At 38.0% G+C, this 20,662-nt stretch overlaps 1 protein-coding gene and 1 long non-coding RNA gene across 6 annotated transcripts in view; one reads left to right on the top strand and one right to left on the bottom strand.

Moving 5' to 3' along the window:
* Positions 1-5,711: 5,711 nt before the first annotated feature.
* Positions 5,712-8,177, bottom strand: LOC128249377 (uncharacterized). The gene is made up of 2 exons (XR_008265479.2): positions 6,309-8,177; positions 5,712-6,042 (listed from the first exon to the last, which is right to left on the bottom strand). It is a non-coding gene; the product is annotated as an uncharacterized LOC128249377 (long non-coding RNA).
* LOC106884028 (uncharacterized) overlaps positions 6,149-20,662 on the top strand; it is a 37,046-nt gene continuing 22,532 nt past the window's right edge. For 3 of the 5 annotated variants that reach the window (XM_014935207.3, XM_014935208.3, XM_014935206.3), the window contains exons 1-2: positions 6,149-6,228; positions 10,926-11,014. The gene's annotated coding sequence lies outside the window, so the exon portion shown is untranslated. Of the gene's footprint in view, positions 6,229-10,223; positions 10,299-10,925; positions 11,015-20,662 lie in introns of all 5 variants that reach the window. The other 2 variants (XM_089362543.1, XM_089362542.1) reach the window with 1 other exon arrangement.

Here is a 20,662-nt window from a genome sequence, read left to right on the forward strand (position 1 = left end):
TGAATGGGAGTATACATGTATGTTTGTGTCTCCTTGTCTTGATGTCTAGATGCCATGTGATAATTGTAGATAAGTATCACTGTCATACAAGCAGTGTCCTTAATTTCCAATATTCTGTGAAAACATACATGGCCATGGGAAAATGTTACCTACCTTGGAAACAGGTGAAGGTTGGCAACAGGAAGGACACCTGACTGTAGAAAATCTGCCTGTTACATATCAAACTATTTACAGACATGTGCTCGTGCAGTTTACACACTTGCACCCCACCATACTAGTGAACATTTCCCATTGCATTTCTCAGGCCCGGCAGTGTGGGAAGAAGTTTGCTTCCCAGCCACAGGGTTCTGACTTCAGTCCCACTGTGACACCTTGGGCAAGTACCTCAGAAAGAAGGTTGTTGATATATATATATATATATATATATATATATATATATATATATATATATATATATATATATATATGTATATATATATATATATAGAGAGAGAGAGAGAGCGAGATAGATATTCAAGTATGAATGAGAAGTAGCCCAAGGGATATAAAAAATATCAGACACATACACAAGGTATGTGTTTTGCCAGTTGATAGGCAGGCTGTTTATAAGCATAAGAGAATATATTCTCATCAATTCACCTGGTGTTAAAACACCTGAAAGTTATAAAAAAGTGAAATAACTCACATCAGGTGCTGTTTGTAGAAGAACAACCGTGTGAACTAAAGGAGAATTGTGACGTGTGGAAGACACAAAAACATGTAATATGACATAAGAGGGCTCACCTGTGAGATGCGAGGAAGTACCAGCAAGGACAGAGAGAGTGATGAGAGACAGACACAACCGTTAGATGTAAGAGATTTATGTATGAAAGTTTGTCCATTTTCAAGCGAAATCACTATTAGTTACTTTTGAAATCTTCTTTGAACAGTCAGATGTCAGTTTAGCAGGAAAGAAACAATACAGTTATTAATTTTTATTAATATGGTTGACTCATGAACCAAGATAGGAAGAAACTTCTATTTTTCAGTTTACTACAAAAAACAAAACAAAAACCTCTTTAGTGCCATGTGGCTTGTCATCAATATGTCAACTATTATATTGTTTGAAAGTGGAACATTTTTAATTATACTTGTACTTCTCCCACAATAATTATACACACTAACTTTATTTGATTTCCATTAGCAGTGCAATTTCCCTTTTCTGTGTAATAATTTCAGCAAACAAATAATTTACTTTAGAAGCCTTTTCATTGATATTGACTCTACTTACAAAAGCTCTACCCTGTTTACTTTAGATTCCAACAACCTTTAACATTAAACAGTGCTTTTATTTTTCATAAACTGTAATTTATCATGAACTCTTTTTTCAGTTTTGCTAGAACAGTTACTGCATTTGACAGTTGTTTGCCACTGACAAGGCACAATAGAATAGGACAGTGGATCACAGACCAAATAAAGCCCATCTATAAGTACCTGCCAATGTATAAACAGACAGTTTTGTGTTCATTTTTGCATTAGTACAATGGAATTTATCAATAGATTTTCTTTTGCTATTCTTCATCTCAATTCTCATTTTCAGAATTTTCTGGATGCACATAATTCAAAAACTTGCCACATATCTTTCAAAGAAATATAGAAGAGAAGATAAATAATACTTAAACCAATAAAACTGAAACAATGACAAACAGAATTAACCTTGGCGCTTTGGAGATGAGAGAGAGAGAAAGGGAGAGAGAGAGAGTGAGAGAGAGAGAGAGAGAGAGAGAGAGAGAGAGGAAAGAGAGAAAGGGAGAGAGAGAGGGAAAGAGGGTGAGAGAAAACAATAAGTAAAACCTTTTTCTACTGTAACAAAAATAGACACATTGCAAACTTTTCATAAACATAAATGTGCTCATTAACGAAATGATGAGTAAAACAAAATAATGTGAATAAATAGGGAACTGTAGCAGAATGCCAGAAAACAGACAAGGCTTATGAAAATAGGTCTGTATGGATATGCATTTATATGCATGTATGGTTAGTGGAAAAGGTTTAGTTGATGAGCTGAGGGTAGTTTAAACAAGATCAAATACTGGCACAAGCTGTATGAGCTCCACCTAGGGGTTTAATTTTGACACCATTTTATTAATTTTCAAATACTTCTAGATTGCTTTCTTATGATTGCGTGGGTGCAAATGGAAATCTTGTGTGTGTGTGTGTGTGTGTGTGTGTGTGTGTGTGTGTGTGTGTGTGTATAGATAGAAAAACTATTAGTTCTAAATCTCTGAATGACAGACATGCAGCAACAGTACTTTAGAGTAAAGTTTATATACCAACGTAAAGTTCTGATATATATATATATATATATACATATGCATGTGTGTACATAATGTACACTTAAAGATAGGCTTAGATAAACATACAACATGCAAGATACATCTCCAGAATGACCTGGAGCACATCATCAATGAAGTAACCTAGAGTCATCAGGTATTTTGGATGTTGCAACATCAGATACCCCTTGTTCAAGTAATCTAGCTTTGGCTGGATCAGTCTCAGCAGTAACTGTCCATAGTTTAGTCTTCTTAATCCAAAGCTGGTGGCTTTTTCTACAGCTTCACTTGCAGACTGAATGGCATTCATCATTGTCACTTCTGCAAAGCTCTAGCAGTAGAGGTCTTTGTAGAGTGAGCATTCTACAAAACATCTGCACACCACATCTAAAAAGGCTCATAATGTTTTCCAGTCTCTGTTCTGGCCCTTTGTTACTAGTTTGTGATACTTCTTATGTTTCATCTAGTCAGCCTTGTCAGTATACTCCTATAAGGGTATTAAGCTCCAGTATGATCATGTATTTTATTACTTCAGTGGTAATGATCATGTCTGACTGTGCTGTGGATACTTCATCTGTTTGCCAAAATAAACATGTTGGTACTTGTCAGAGACTGTACAGAGGAGGCCCACCTTTGTTCTTTGGTTGTAGATTTTGCTCCAGCTTTGACAAATCTAATTGCCTTCTTTGGGGTGTAGTGCTGTTTATTTGTGCTGATGGATGTGACTAATCTCTCAGCAATTGCATTGAGCACATGATCATGGCACCAATGATAGCAACCTTCTTGAGCAGCTACTGAGAAGATATTTGAAGGTTCCTCTTTCAGAGAAAAGTAGTCAAGATGGTGTTGCTCTTGCCCTAGGTACAAAGATTAACAAGACTTAGCAAGGAATCATAGACAGCCTAGACAAGGAACTGAGGATGAAGGAAGTCTGCCTATTATAATGTTTCACCAAATGAACTTGCAGCATTGCTGCACACTCTCACACTTTTGCCCTTGCTCCTTGATGCCTAAAGCCCATGATTCTACTCATTTGCTATTCCTCTACATCTACTCAGACTTTCTCCTGAATGAGACGTTGTCTCTCTTTGTCCTGGCTATTGCCAAGTTCAATCTGCCAGTTACCAAGATTTCTATCAGCTCCTTTTGTCTCTGCCATTTACACAACTTTCTCTGCTCTCTATTTCCACCATGTTCTTTCCCTGATTGCCTGTTGATGACACCTTATGATCCTTGGAGTCACAATATTGTAACACTCTCTTGTATGCATTACCTTGAATTCTTCAATGAGACTGTTGAATAGGAGCTATAAGTTGTTACTGGTTCCATATATAGTTACATAGCTGTGAAACCCCAGCTACTTGTAAAAGAATCCACTGAGCTTCCTTTTGTGGGATTCTATTGTTGTTAATGGAACTGTGTAGACCAGTTGAAGACCACAGAACTTGGGGTAGGGTAGAATGCTAGTAGTCCTTTAAAAGATTTATTTGCTAAAAATAAAACATTTATAATTCCAAAGCTTCCCTCCATCTCATACATATGCAAACTACTTAACTTTTCATAGAGATGGAATCTGCATGCAAACTAGACACTCCATGCCAGATTTACTTCTCTTTTAGTAATACTAATGAAAGGGCCTTGCATTAAATCCTCTTTACTCAGGAACATCTCATAACCAATGCTATTGCTGGGGTCTTGCAATTCCTGAGCGGTTTTTAAGGCAACTACATATCTATATCATTGCAAAATGGCACAGGCACGGTTGTGTGGTTAAGAATGGTTTTGATTCCATAGCACAGTACCTTGAGCAAGTGTCATCAACCAAAGCCTAGTGAGGAAAATTCAGTGAACGAAAATTTATGGAATCCCAGTGAAAGTACCTTCCTGTTTTTGGGTGATATGACCATATGGTCCGTGGGTACCTTTAGATGAGTAAATAGCTGAATTTGGGCCAGGTTACAGATCTATGGATAACTACCTTTTACTAAGCCTTAGAGACCTTAAAGAGTCATAAGTATTGCCATTTCTCTTTGGACTAAGCAATAAAAAAATTATTTTCAAAAAGCTAAGGTATGATGAAATACTTTTGCTTTGATCAGCTGGTGACACTTTACAAACGCAAGTGCAATCTATCCTGGAGCAATAATCCTATATTTATGGGGTAATGCTGCTGCTTATTGACATAATCATCCAAGACAACTTCCTCAAAAAAGTTATTCGATGATTGGCAAAGATTCACTTACCCAACAATCTGTTGCTTTTTGTTTTCTTACCCTTTTCCCCCAATTACAGCCATGTTTAGCCATTTTCATAGATTTGTAACCTTTTGTCAAAGCAAAGCTTAATGCTATTAAGGACAGGAACTTCATAGACTGCAGGATAAGATGCCTTGTAAGTGGCTGGGTCACTGTTGTTTTAGTCCTGTTGAAGTTGACTTTATCTCTCAATTTTTCTACAGTCGGATAATACAGTAATATGTAATATATCAATATGAGAACTGAGAAATCAGTATTTAATGTTACAGTAAAAGTTATATTAGCAATTTTGTTTCAAATTGGTAAATACTTGACTCTGTAAATTATAAACTTGGGTTTTATAACCTAAAATAATTTCCTACATACCCCAAAATTTCTTTTCTTATACTAGTAGTTTTAAACCAAAATAAGATGGAATGACATATAATTGCACAGTGTTTCATTCTCATTTCCCCCTCCACATTTTACATTATTTCCCTACAGCTATAGTTTTCAGATATGAATTAATTAAACTGAAAAGTAATTTTATATGCATTATACAATGCTGAGTTGAAGAAAATATACTTTTTAATCTTCATTAATAAGTTTTACCCAACATTAAATATACTTGTACCATAAGGGCTAGTTCGACTAACCTGCAAGAACATTGTGTTAATCAGAGATGAAGGGTGATGAGGATTAAAAGTATCATCAAAACCTACACTTTTATGACAAATTTTTCTGCTAAATATCACTTGCATTAGAGAAAAAGGAACAGGAATTCCAATATTTCTTACATGAATTTGGTCACGATTTTCGTGAACCATATTTCAAATGAGTAATGAATTTGGCAATATACAGACAAGTTTTTTTTAATTATTCAACTATACTTTTATTTTGAGTAAATTCGTGCTGATTATAACTACAGTCGATTGAAGTTAAAAAAAAAAAGATTTAATTTATCCAGAAACTGTTCATTATTCCTTAACACACGAAATTTTTCTTGCAGCATTAAACTTAATTCATTAAACTTATTCCAAGCAGCTGTTTTCGCTTAAACGTTCGCAATAAAATAACAACAACACACACATATATATGTAAAACTAAGTATTGAAGTATTTTTAACATTTGAAATTAAGGGACTGAAAAACAAACAAAACAAAAGAGGCGCAAAATATTGTTTATTTAAACAGCATAACGATTACCTGAGAACTTTATTTGTAATTGCAAACTAAACATTAAAAAAGAATAAAATAATATGTAATCATCAGAAGCGTAAGCACGTTCAGGAATTATAAATTCCTAATAAGATTTATGAACAAGTTGTGGAGCAAATAATTTTTTTTATCTCTCCTTTGTGTCTCATTTTGCAATTTTATAACAACAACCGGTGACACCGGTGTTAGTTATCACTCATATTTTTTACTGGTTAATTTCTCGTCTATATTTATATCGATAACGTATTTATATATATTCATTTTTAGTATTTTGTTAAGCTGAAATAGAAAAAGTAAAATAGTTCCATCAAAATGTTATGAAAATACTTCATGTTAAGTTGTAATTAAGCAATTAAATTAAATACAATGATTGTTTGAGTTACCTGCCCCTTGTTGATGTCTCCACGAAACTGGTGTCTTAGATCTTAGAATTACTGCTTCTATATTGTCATTTACCTTAATAAGGTAAGTAATTTTTACAATCGAAATAAATAATTTTGAAATATTTAATAAAATATACTGATAGAAACAAAAATATAACTTACATGAATAATTCCTGCACACTAAAACAGATGACATTTGTTTACTGGGTGGTTCATAATTCGTGTTATTCCTGTTCTATTAAGATGTTTCAGTCGACTATATCAAGCAAATTGGTTCATTAAATTATTTTTCAAGTATTTTTTGTGCAAAATAGTTTAAGAAACATCCGTTTACGCTATTATTATATTTATGAATTCTGGTATTCGTGATTGTTTGTTAATCAGTATATTAGAAGTCTATCTTTATATCGATGATTTTTACCTATAACCTATTAAATATTTGCCAATAGAAACTGACGGTGTGTTTGTTCACTAATGATGTTTATCTCATTGAAAACCCGATTTCTAGGATTGTAAATGCTATCAGTTCATTGAAAGCTGTTGTCTTTTTATTTTCAGAATTGATTTATTTTATATTTGTTTTTTTTTTACTTTCGGTAAATTAAGAAAAAAAATTTACTATTCCTATTTTTGCTCAATTTGCATAGACCTTTTACACTTATCAATAAACATTTAATTCACTAAGTCAAAATGTATTTATTGTTTACCTATTTTCCAAGGTAATTTTCATTTGTTGTAATCACGCCATGCATATACATACACCACGCATGCACATACACAGATATCCGTGAAAGATGAAGAAACATTAATTAAAATTACAATTTTGTCAATTAAACTTTTCGTCTGTTCATGCATGATTTTATATAAAACTTTTTCACGATTTTTGATGGTTGTGAAATTTGTTTTAAATCATCAATTTTCAATCGTTACCAGCTTATTACTGTTGTCAAAATAAAAGTCAATAAGTAATTCTTTCTTCGCTGCTGAAATAATTAGGTAATGGTGAGACTGCACGAGTCTTTTTTTTTTTTTTTGCCAGACCATATGGGAATACAAACGATATGAAAAGTGCATTACTCTTTTCCAACTCCTCTCTTTTTGTTGTTAAGTAACTTGTACCTAGAATATGTGTGCAATACGCTTACATTTGTATACACTTATAAATCATTCTTTATAGTTTATTATATTATTATTAAATATATTACAAATTAGAACACACTATAGAAAACGCATTTGTATTAAATTATATATTAGGATAACAACGTAGTCACGGAACTACAATAAAATTACGTTTTGATTCATTTAAAAACTAAGATACTTTAAATAAAAATAACAGTAGTAACGTAGTGAGTATAGATTTGTCAATGTGTAGTAGCTAACAGGTGAAAGCAGTTTATTGATCTAAAAGTAATGAGTTCAGCTCATGCTTCAAGTATTTCAATGTGTTCTAAAGAATTTGGTAAGAAATCTTAAGAAAACACAGTTACGAAACATTCTTTTAGTGTCTTATCTAGGAATAATTCCTGTAAATGTCCAGATATACAGAATATCTTGTCTTTATTAGCTCGATTAGATGTCACTAGATGAAAGCAAATTAAATATTAGCAGAATTGACTAATATTGCAAAATTGACAATATTCTGGGCATTTTTATCGTTGCTCCACGAGAATTGCCATATTTATAGCCACTCCCGACCTGTAGCAATGGGTTTCTTGAAGTAATTTTTGAGATATGTAGGGGCAAAAAGGGAGTTCTTGGGAAATGTTTTTATAAAGAAGATCTGTGTGTAATGTTTGTAAGTCATCATCATTATTGTCCCTGTTTTTCCATGCCTGCATGTGTTGTATGGATCCTCTCCTGTTTAGCAGTTCTCCATAGTCCCTTGTCATTTCCCTTGTGAAGCTCACACTCCTGAGATCAGCTGTCACAATCTCTTCCCATCCTTCTTTGGTCTTGATCTTTTTACTGGCTCTTTCCTCTTGGATTGCTTGGTACTTCTTTACCTAAATGTCATCCACTATATACATCACATCTCTGCACCAGCTAGTTTTCTGTTTTTCATATTGTCTCTTATACTCAGTTTTTCTTTCAGATGCTTTCTGAGAAGCAATTTCTACTGATGATTAGGTTAACTAGATAAGAAAAGCTTTGGAGTCTACTTGGCATTTGAAAGAATATGTTTCAAATGTGCTCTTAACTGTCATGAATAAAGTCTTCCCTCTCTGTCAACTTGCTTGTGATTCAACTGCACCTTGTACACCCATAGTTTACATTGGATAGACTAAATGGAATTTCTATCTACTTCTTTTCTGCATAACTTGCATGGTTACTTCTCAGATGGCAGTAGCTTTCAGTATTCTTTTCTGTAGCTGAAGAGGTTGATCAGAATGGTTTCTCATGCTGTGTGTTATCAGTCTGCATATTTGAAAGTAGTTGTCACATCTACTTAAATCAATTGTTAGTGTTAAGAATATGTAACACTTAATAATATTTGTTCCTACAATTCATAAGTAACTATTTAAATTTACTGAATTATTATCTTTGAATAAGAATTTCTAAAGACAGTGTGGGTGATTACAACATGACTTCTGATTTTTGTTTATCTGTTAGAGAGAGAAAGAGAAAAAGAGAAGCAGTGTTTATGATGGTTTTGACAGGAGCTGGTTAGTTGGAGAGCTTTCCAGACTGTGATTGTCTGTTGTGGCATAGTTTCTACAGCTGGACGCCCTTCCTAACAGAGTGTGCCGGGTGCTTTTTACATGCCACTGGCACAAGTGCATTTTATATGGTCCCAACACTTATAAAGGACAAGCCTGTATGGAGGGATGACAGTGATTTTACTTTGCTTAAGTTTTAATTAAAATTTTATTGCAAGTTTTATTTACTTGTTACTTGTGCTTCTTTCTGAAGTAACGTGCCCCACCTTGAGAAACACTACTTTTGAGATAAATGATTTGATAAAGTACTTAGTATGTGGTTTTAGGGTGTGGTTAAGATAATAGAAATGACAGAAGGAGCGGTGCATTTGGTGGGCTGTAAGTTTGGTTTGAAGTGTCTAAGTTGCATGAAGAATAAAGGGTTGTATATGAGTGTGTGGGGTTAAAATAACAAGTAAGTTATTAATGTACTGGAGGAAGAGGGTTGGAGCCATAACTGAACTATTAGAATTAGTAGAATGTGAGTTGGAGAGAGCTCCATGACCATATAGTGCAATAGTGCAGTCTGTCAAGAAAGTTCTGATCTATGAAAGACATGGATAGAGACCACAGGGAGGCTACTTTTCTTGCTAGACAAAACTAAAGGCTTTGCTGATATTGCTTTTAGTGAAACTTTTAAAGGCAAGAAAACACTGAGGAATGGTAGGGGTGCAAGCCACTAGTAAATCTGGCTTTACAGAAAGTGTACTGCTTACCACTGAAAAGAAAATGAGATTCATAGTGCTGAAGGAGTTGTTTTATGACTGATTTTATCATTGTGATATGTTGGAAGAGAGGGCAGCTAATTAGTTGTAGGCAAAGTCATAATTATTTAATTTCATGGGAATGATACACACTTCAGATATTTCATTAGAATTGGACAAATCCATGTAGGGGAAGAAAGATTGAAAATTGACAAGTCAAGAAGGTAGCTCTGGGAATGTATTTTGAGTGAAGTGAAAGCTAAACCAAATCAGTTGTGTTCATTTTGTTGAGGTTAAACATAACCCTATGTAAGTTCATCTTCCGTATGGAAGGTATTTAGTTGTGTATCTCTTCAAATAATTGCTTTTGAATCAATTTAATTCTTGGAATGCAATTCGGTATTCCAATCTGAGTATGCACTGTGAGTGTAGTGGAAATTAATAAGAAATTTATAAATATATACTAACTTATTTATGGGGAATGGTAACTGACACATTATTTATCATTTTCTATTAATATTATTACCATCACCATCATCCCCATTGTTTAATATTCTCTTTTCTATGCCTGCATGAGTTAGGTGGAATTTGTTGAGATGGATTTTCTATGACTGGATGCATTTCCTGTCACCAACCCTCACCAGTTTCCAAGTTAGGTAATTTTTTCCCCCCCACAGCCATGGAAGATTGGAAATGAAGGGCACAACTTGTATGTTGGTAACACATGTTTATAATAATCATGTGATGTCAAGGTAGGGAGACACCAACTCTCTCTCTCTATCTCTCTCTCTCACACACACACACACCATGGCAACCTGGACGAGAATCTTCTACTATATATGTCAAGCTTCTTCCACATTTCATCTTCAAAATCCTCTTACAAGGCTTTGGTCAGCTCAGTGCCATAGTAGAAGACACTTGCCTAAGGTACCATGCAATGGGACTGAACTCAGAACCAAGTGGTTGGGAAGAAAGCATCTTAAACCACACAGTCATTCCTGTGTCTATATAATATATATAAATTTATAATTCTTCATTAGGAAATGTTTTTATCTTTATTATGTAAAATAAGGCTTTTATCTGCAATGAGTTTCTAATACAATTCATAATTGAAACACAAAGCTTTTTCTTGCATAACATCATTTTTTTTTAGCAGAAGAATTATGTCTTTGAAGTTTTTATTTTATCAGTATCAATGTACTAAACTGTAGTTTCTTATTTTGCTTTTAATGAATGACACTTTATTTTACCTGCCTCAGTAAAACTTTCTGGAATCCCAATTTCTTTAGGAGCTTATGTAGTATCCAGATTTATATTTATATGGCAAAACCTGCTCAGCTGCTGAAATTTTAAAAAGTAAATTTTTGTTAATTTTCTAGGATGTGGCAATGACTTTAGATGACGAGCAATATTTACGTTTGTGATTAATTCCTAAAGATTACCACAACTGAAGTCATGCTAATTGGATGTGAGTTTTTACATTGTTTCTTCTTTTCCTTCATTTTGCTTGTTATGCATTTGCTTTTACTGAATGTTATTAGACACTATTCAAAATACAATTAGTGAACCAAATTAATTCAAGAGCTTTTTCCACCATCATCATAATCAATATCATTGTCATCAGAATGATCATCATATGTCTGCTTTCCATACTGGCATTGGTTGGACAGTTCAACAGGATCCAACAGTCTGGAGGGCCATATTATGTTCCAGTGTCATGATTTTGGCATGGCTTCTATTGCTAGATTCCCTTCTTAATGCCAACCACTTTACAGAGTGTAGTGAGTGCTTTTTTCATTGCACCTGCACTAGTGAGGTTGCCATCATCATCATCATCATCATCATCGTTTAACGTCCGCTTTCCATGCTAGCATGGGTTGGACGATTTGACTGAGGACTGGTGAAACCGGATGGCAACACCAGGCTCCAGTCTGACTTGGCAGAGTTTCTACAGCTGGATGCCCTTCCTAACGCCAACCACTCAGAGAGTGTAGTGGGTGCTTTTACGTGTCACCCGCACGAAAACGGCCACGCTCGAAATGGTGTCTTTTATGTGCCACCCGCACAAGCCAGTCCAGGGGCACTGGCAACGATCTCGCTCGAAAATCCTACAGGAGCCAGTCAGGCGGTACTGGCAATGGCCACGCTCAAAATGGTGCATCTCATGTGCCACCCGCACAAGAACCAGTCCAGGGGCACTGGCAACGATCTTACTTGGCTTGCCGGGTCTTCTCACGCACAGCCCATTTCCAAAGGTCTCGGTCCGTAGTCATCGCCTCGGTGAGGCCCAATGTACGAAGGTCTTGCCTCACCACCTCAGCCCAGGTCTTCCTGGGCCTACCTCTTCCACGGGTTCCCTCAACTGTTAGGGTGTGGCACTTTTTCACGCAGCTATCCTCCTCCATTCTCACCACATGTCCATACCAGCGCAATCGTCTCTCTTGCACGCCACAACTGATGCTTCTAATGTTCAGCTTTTCTCTCAAGATACTTACACTCTGACGGGTATTCACATTGACATTACACATCCAACGGAGCATACTGGCTTCATTCCTTGCGAGCTTACGTATGTCCTCAGCAGTTACAGCCCATGTTTCACTGCCATGTAGCATGGTTGTTCGTACGCATGCGTCATACAGTCTGCCTTTTACTCTGAGTGAGAGTCCCTTTGTCGCCAGCAGGGGTAAGAGCTCTCTAAACTTTGCCCAGGCTATTCTTATTCTAGCAGCTACACTTTCAGCGCACCCACCCCCACTACTAACTTGGTCGCCCAGATAGCGGAAGCTATCGACTACCTCTAGTTTTTCACCCTGGAATGAGATAGAAGTTGTTTCCTGTTTGTTTGCAGTCTTTATTGCACCTGAACATCTGCCACAAACAAAAACTAACTTGCTAGTTAACCTGCCTTTGATGTTGCTGCACCTCTTATGTGTCCATAGCTTGCACCGGGTACATCTTATAGAGTTACTACCTACTCCTTTTCTACATACTGAGCAGGGCCATCTTGATGTACCTCCTTTACAACAAGACCCCTGTTTCTGTCTCTCTGTCATGCTCTAACCTTTCATCATCTGACAGAAGATCACCTCTTCCAATGCCTCCTCCCCTCTCAAAGGTTCTTTGTTTTGCAAGGTACTTGTTGAGTCTGCCAGTGCTGGTGCCACATAAAAAGTATCCAGTCCACAGTGGTTGGTGTTTGGAAGAGCATCCAGCTGTAGAAACCATGCCAAAACTGACCTCATCTGTGCTTCACTCTGTGGGGAGGTTGGTGTTAGGAAGGGCATCCATGGAAGGTGAATGTGAAATGATGATGATGACTGAGTCTGAATATAGCAGAGAGGGAGGTGGCCTATTTTTTGGATTAAAATTTTTTTTGACTTTTAGTTTTATATTTAGTGATGAAATGGTTTTCATATTTACCATCTACAAGGCATTGATCTAGCAGAATTGTTAGCACATCAGACAAAAATGCTTAATGGCATTTCTTTTGTTTTTACACTCTGAGCTCGAATTCTGCTGAGATCGACTTTGATTTTTCATCCTTTTTGGGTTGATAAAATAAGTACCAGTTGATCACTGGGGTTGATGTAATCAATTAATTCCCCATCCTCCAAACTTGCTGGTTTTGTGTCAAAATTTGAAACCAATATTTACCATCTACATTGTTTTGATTTGTTTGATGCCTGATTGACTTCACATGTCTTATTTCTAGACTTGTACAAAGTAATGCATTTCTAAGTAACCCAGGAGATGATGGGTTCATTACTCTTAAATTAGAAACAAAGGTTTATTGGTTTCAGTAATTGGGCATCATCTTAAATGCTATTTGTTGTTCATATCAAAACCCCATAAAAATATGCATATTTCATGCTGGTGCATCAGCGTGCCAGTGTGGGCATTGTATACATGAACCATTGGAATCTCATTCTGGATGAGCAGTTTTCAATGCAATGTCTGTCAAAAAATCTGCAAGTCACCTGGAAGAATGAAGTGACACTTAAAAATTCATAATAGATGAGTGGAAAATGTAGCTACTGGTGAAATGAGATATTACTGCAGTATATGTGATCAGCTCTTCAAACACCTTTCAGGGTTCAAAAGTGATTTGTGATCTAACGCTGGGACAAGAAAAGGTCAAACTCTACAAGGAGCAAATAGACACCATACATATGTACGTACGTATATACATACATACATACTGATATATATATATATATATATATATATATATATATATATACACACACACACATATACATATATATACTCACACATATACATATACATACATGTATACATACATCATCATCATCATCGTTTAACGTCCATTTTCTATGCTGGCATGGGTGTAGTAGTGGGTGCTTTTTATGTGCCACCAGCACGGGAGCCAGTCAGGCAGCACTGGCATCGACTATGTTTGGATGGTGCTATTTATGTGCCACTGGCACAGGAGCCAGTCAGGGGACACTGGCATGAGGAGGCAGTCAGGCTGCATTGGCATCAACCCATGCATGAATAGTGCTTATTACGTGTCACCACCTCAAGTGCCAGTAAGGCAGCAGTGGCATCGGCCACAACTACAATTTCCATTTTGATTTCGATTTTACTTGACTTAATAGGTCTACTCAAGTGCAGCGTATCGCCCAATGATTCAAGAGTACTTTTAATGGGCTGGTTATGCTACACTGGTATCAGCCATGGCTGAGATCTTGCTTTACCTGCCGTGTCATTGGCGACGATTCTATTTCACTTGACTCGACAGGTCTTCTCAAGCACAGCGTATCACTGACGATTCAAGAGCACTTTTAAATGGGCTAGTTATGCGACACCGGTATCAGTCACGGCTGTGATAGCATTTTACTTGCTGGCTCTTCTCAATCACAGCATATCACCAAAGATTTCAATTTCTTGTCATTGCCTCTGTGAGACCCAACGTTCAAAGGTCATGCTTCACCACCTCATCCCATGTCTTCTTGGGTCTCCCTCTTCCACAGTTTCCCTCAACCACTAGGGTGTGACACTTATTCTCACAGCTCTCCTCATCCATACACAGCACATGACCATACCAGTGCAGTTGTCTCTCTTGCACACCACATCTGATGCTTCATTTCCAACATTTCTCTCAGGGCGCTTATACTCTGTTGGGTATGCACACTGACACTACGCATCCAGCAGATCATACTAGCTTCATTTCTTTCAAGCCTATGTATGTTCTCAACAGTCATGGCCCATGTCCACTGCTGTGTAGCATGGCTGTTTGCACACATGCATCATATAGTCTACCTTTCACTCTGAGGGAGAGGCTTTTTGTTTCCAACAGAGGATGGAGCTCTCTGAACTTTGCTCAGGCTTTTCTTATTCTAGTGGCAACACTCTCAGAGCAATCACCCCCACTACAAACTTGGTCACCCAGGTAGCGGAAGCTATCAACTACTTTTAGTTTCTCCCCCTGGCACGTGATGGAATCTGTTTTTTGTACATCTTTGGTGTTTATTGCCCCTGTGCATCTGCCACACACAAAACCTATCTGCCTGGTTAACCTTCCTTTGATATTGCTGCACTGCTTATGTGCCCATAGCTTACACTGGGTACATATTATGCAGTTTCTACCTACACCTTCTCTATAGATTGAGCAGGGCCATCTACCTGAAGAGATTTGTGATTTTCTGCCTTCCTATTTACTTGGACTTTGGTTTTTGCTATATTTACTCTAAAGCCCTTCGATTCTAGACCTTGCTTCCACATTTGAAATTTCATTTCTAGTTCTGGTAGTGACTCAGCTATTAGAACAGGGTCATCAGCATAGAGGAGCTCCCAGGGACAGCCTGTCTTGAATTTCTCTGTTATTGCTTGGAGGACTATGATGAATAAGAGGGGGCTGAGGACTGATCCTTGGTGAACCCTTACTTCTACCCAGAATTCTTCACTATACTCATTGCCAACCCTCACCTTACTGACAGCATCCTTGTGCAGGGATTGTACAGCTTTTACCAACCACTCATCTATCCTTAGTTTTTGCACTGACCACCACATAAAGGTCAGGGGGATCCTGTCAAAGGCCTTTTCCAAGTCAACAAAAACCAAGTACAGAGGTTTATCTTTAGCTAGGTATTTCTCCTACAGTTGCCTTACCAGAAATATAGTATCAGTAGTGCTTCTACCTGGCACAAAACCAAACTGCATCTCATCTGAGCAATGACTCTCCATGACCCTCATCACCTGATCCAGCAATTTGATACCCCTGTAGTTATTTCTATCTAAAGCATCACCTTTACTTTTGTAGCAGTTGACTATGGTGCTGCTACACCACTCATTAGGTATGACTCCTTTGTGAACTATTTGATTTACAATATGGGTAACTAGACCATAACCCACACCACCAGATATTTTAAACATCTGAGGGGTGATTCCTGATTGGCTGGGGACTTTCCCTGTCTTCTTATCCTTAATTGCTTTATCTACCAGGATACTTTCGATTTGGGTAGCTGGTCCCACAATTGGGTCAACATTTGGCAGGCTCTCTTCCTCCCATTCATTCTCCACATTCAGCATCTCCAAGCCTCTTTCTTTGCACAAATGCACTGTCATCCATGCAGACACATTTCTCTCCTATGACATCACAGTTTTCTCTCACATACTGTCTTGCAATCCGAAATACTTCAGTTCTTTGGTCCTCATGTTGCTGAACATTGGCAAACTTCTTCTTTTCTGCTTCTCCCTTGGCTAATATATACACCTAGCTTATATACACCTAGCTTATATACACCTAGCTTATATACACCTAGCTTATATATCTCCTAGCTTCCCTTCTGGCTATCTGATACAGTTCCCTGCTATCCCCATTCTTCCAGGTTTTCCAGGCCTGTTTCTTTGTTCTAATGGCCCTGTCTACAGTATTATTCCACCATCACCTTACCCTAGGTCTGGAAGGAACTTTGCACCAGCCACAGATTTGGTCTATGGCACTCAGTAGATTAAGTAAGTGGGCTGCTATCTGGTTGGGTTAGTCTAGGGAGAGATAGAGAGAGAAAGTGGGGGGGGGGGGCAAGATTGCAGGTATGATAGAGGAGACCACCAGTATGGGAAGGGATTTCTGGTGAGAGAAGCATGATTTCTTTATTGGTGGTGGGGGTGGGAATGGGCGGGCGCACTGCGAACAGGGAAGGATTATCTTAGAGATAGCATGAAAATATTTAGCCAACATGAAAACATAGGGAGAAAAAAGAAAACTAAGGCTTTTAGAGAGATTTCAATTTGAAAGTTATATGAAGAATTAAGCAGAAAAACTAATGCTGAGAGAGATTATGATTTGGAAGTTATATTGAAGTGTCAATTTAAATAATTAGTTTACGAAAGTACATTTTAGCAATAATGTGGGTTAGATGAATGAGTGAATGATGCGATCAAAAAAACAAGAGAATATCTTAGCTTAATTGTGCATATACTCTTTTTACTTGTTTCAGTCATTTGACTGCGGCCATGCTGGAGCACCACCTTTAGTCGAGCAAATCGACCCCAGGACTTATTCTTTGTAAGCCTAGTACTTATTCTATCGGTCTCTTTTGCCGAACCGCTAAGTTACGGAGACGTAAATACACCACCATCGGTTGTCAAGCGATGTTGGGGAGACAAACACAGACACACATACATATATATATATATATATATATATATATATATATATATATATATATATATATATCATCATCATCATCGTTTAACGTCCGCTTTCCATGCTAGCATGGGTTGGACGATTTGACTGAGGACTGGTGAAACCGGATGGCAACACCAGGCTCCAATCTAATTTGGCAGAGTTTCTACAGCTGGATGCCCTTCCTAACGCCAACCACTCAGAGAGTGTAGTGGGTGCTTTTACGTGTCACCCGCACGAAAACGGCCACGCTCGAAATGGTGTCTTTTATGTGCCACCCGCACAAGCCAGTCCAGGGGCACTGGCAACGATCTCACTCGAAAATCCTACGGGAGCCAGTCAGGCGGTACTGGCAACGGCCACGCTCAAAATGGTGCATCTCATGTGCCACCCGCACAAGAGCCAGTCCAGGGGCACTGGCAATGATCTTACTTAGCTTGCCGGGTCTTCTCACGCACAGCACATTTCCAAAGGTCTCGGTCAGTAGTCATTGCCTCGGTGAGGCCCAATGTACGAAGGTCTTGCCTCACCACTTCAACCCAGGTCTTCCTCGGCCTACCTCTTCCACGGGTTCCCTCAACTGTTAGGGTGTGGCACTTTTTCACGCAGCTATCCTCATCCATTCTCACCACATGTCCATACCAGCGCAATCGTCTCTCTTGCACACCACAACTGATGCTTCTAATGTTCAGCTTTTCTCTCAAGATACTTACACTCTGACGGGTATTCACATTGACATTACACATCCAACGGAGCATACTGGCTTCATTCCTTGCGAGCTTATGTATGTCCTCAGCAGTTACAGCCCATGTTTCACTGCCATGTAGCATGGCTGTTCGTACGCATGCGTCATACAGTCTGCCTTTTACTCTGAGTGAGAGTCCCTTTGTCGCCAGCAGGGGTAAGAGCTCTCTAAACTTTGCCCCGGCTATTCTTATTCTAGCAGCTACACTTTCAGCGCACCCACCCCCCACTACTAACTTGGTCGCCCAGATAGCGGAAGCTATCGACTACCTCTAGTTTTTCACCCTGGAATGAGATAGAAGTTGTTTTCTGTTTGTTTACAGTCTTTATTGCACCTGAACATCTGCCACATACAAAAACTAACTTGCTAGTTAACCTGCCTTTGATGTTGCTGCACCTCTTATGTGTCCATAGCTTGCACCGGGTACATCTTATAGAGTTACTACCTACTCCTTTTCTACATACTGAGCAGGGCCATCTACCTGAAGGGGTTTGTGTTTTATCTACCTTCCTACTTATTAGGATTTTGGTTTTAGCTGGGTTGACTCTAAGGCCCTTCAATTCTAGACCTTGCTTCCACACCTGAAACTTCTCCTCTAGTTCTGATAGTGACTCCGCAATTAGGGCAAGGTCATCAGCATAGAGGAGCTCCCAGGGGCAACCTGTCTTGAACTCCTCTGTGATTGCCTGGAGGACTATGATAAATAAGAGGGGGCTGAGGACGGAACCTTGGTGGACCCCTACCTCTACCCGGAATTCATTGCTGTACATATATACATATATATATATATATATATATATATATATATATATATATATATATATATATATACATATATATATATACATATATATATATACATATATATATATATATACATATATATATACATATATATATATATATATACATAGGTCTAGAATTGAAGGGCCTTAGAGTCAACCTAGCTAAAACCAAAATCCTAATAAGTAGGAAGGTAGATAAAACACAAACCCCTTCAGGTAGATGGCCCTGCTCAGTATGTAGAAAAGGAGTAGGTAGTAACTCTATAAGATGTACCCGGTGCAAGCTATGGACACATAAGAGGTGCAGCAACATCAAAGGCAGGTTAACTAGCAAGTTAGTTTTTGTTTGTGGCAGATGTTCAGGTGCAATAAAGACTGCAAACAAACAGGAAACAACTTCTATCTCATTCCAGGGTGAAAAACTAGAGGTAGTCGATAGCTTCCGCTATCTGGGCGACCAAGTTAGTAGTGGGGGTGGGTGCGCTGAAAGTGTAGCTGCTAGAATAAGAATAGCCTGGGCAAAGTTTAGAGAGCTCTTACCCCTGCTGGCGACAAAGGGACTCTCACTCAGAGTAAAAGGCAGACTGTATGACGCATGCGTACGAACAACCATGCTACATGGCAGTGAAACATGGGCTGTAACTGCTGAGGACATACGTAAGCTCGCAAGGAATGAAGCCAGTATGCTCCGTTGGATGTGTAATGTCAATGTGAATACCCGTCAGAGTGTAAGTATCTTGAGAGAAAAGCTGAACATTAGAAGCATCAGTTGTGGCGTGCAAGAGAGACGATTGCGCTGGTATGGACATGTGGTGAGAATGGAGGAGGATAGCTGCGTGAAAAAGTGCCACACCCTAACAGTTGAGGGAACCCGTGGAAGAGGTAGGCCCAGGAAGACCTGGGCTGAGGTGGTGAGGCAAGACCTTCGTACATTGGGCCTCACCGAGGCGATGACTACGGACCGAGACCTTTGGAAATGGGCTGTGCGTGAGAAGACCCGGCAAGCCAAGTAAGATCGTTGCCAGTGCCCCTGGACTGGTTCTTGTGCGGGTGGCACATGAGATGCACCATTTTGAGCGTGGCCGTTGCCAGTACCGCCTGACTGGCTCCTGTAGGATTTTCGAGCGAGATCGTTGCCAGTGCCCCTGGACTGGCTTGTGCGGGTGGCACATAAAAGACACCATTTCGAGCGTGGCCGTTTTCGTGCAGGTGACACGTAAAAGCACCCACTACACTCTCTGAGTGGTTGGCGTTAGGAAGGGCATCCAGCTGTAGAAACTCTGCCAAATCAGACTGGAGCCTGGTGTTGCCATCCGGTTTCACCAGTCCTCAGTCAAATCGTCCAACCCATGCTAGCATGGAAAGCGGACGTTAAACGATGATGATGATGATATATATATATACATATATATATATATATACATATATATACATATATATATATATATACATATATATATATATATATATACATATATATACATATATATATATGTATATATATATATATATATATATACATATATATATATATATATATATATATACATATATATATACATATATATATACATATATATATATATATATATATATATATATATATATATATACATATATATATACATATATATATATATATATATATATATATATATATATATATATATATATATATATATATATATATATATATATATATATATATGGCGTTAGGAAGGGCATCCAGCTGTAGAAACTCTGCCAAATCAGACTGGAGCCTGGTGTTGCCATCCGGTTTCACCAGTCCTCAGTCAAATCGTCCAACCCATGCTAGCATGGAAAGCGGACGTTAAACGATGATGATGATATATATATATATATATATATATATATATATATACATATATATATATATCCGTCTACCAAATCCACTCACAAGGCTTTGGTTGGCCA

This window comes from Octopus bimaculoides, chromosome 14 (assembly GCF_046866305.1).
Source record: "Octopus bimaculoides isolate indiv1 chromosome 14, ASM4686630v1, whole genome shotgun sequence".
Taxonomy (NCBI): domain Eukaryota; kingdom Metazoa; phylum Mollusca; class Cephalopoda; order Octopoda; family Octopodidae; genus Octopus; species Octopus bimaculoides.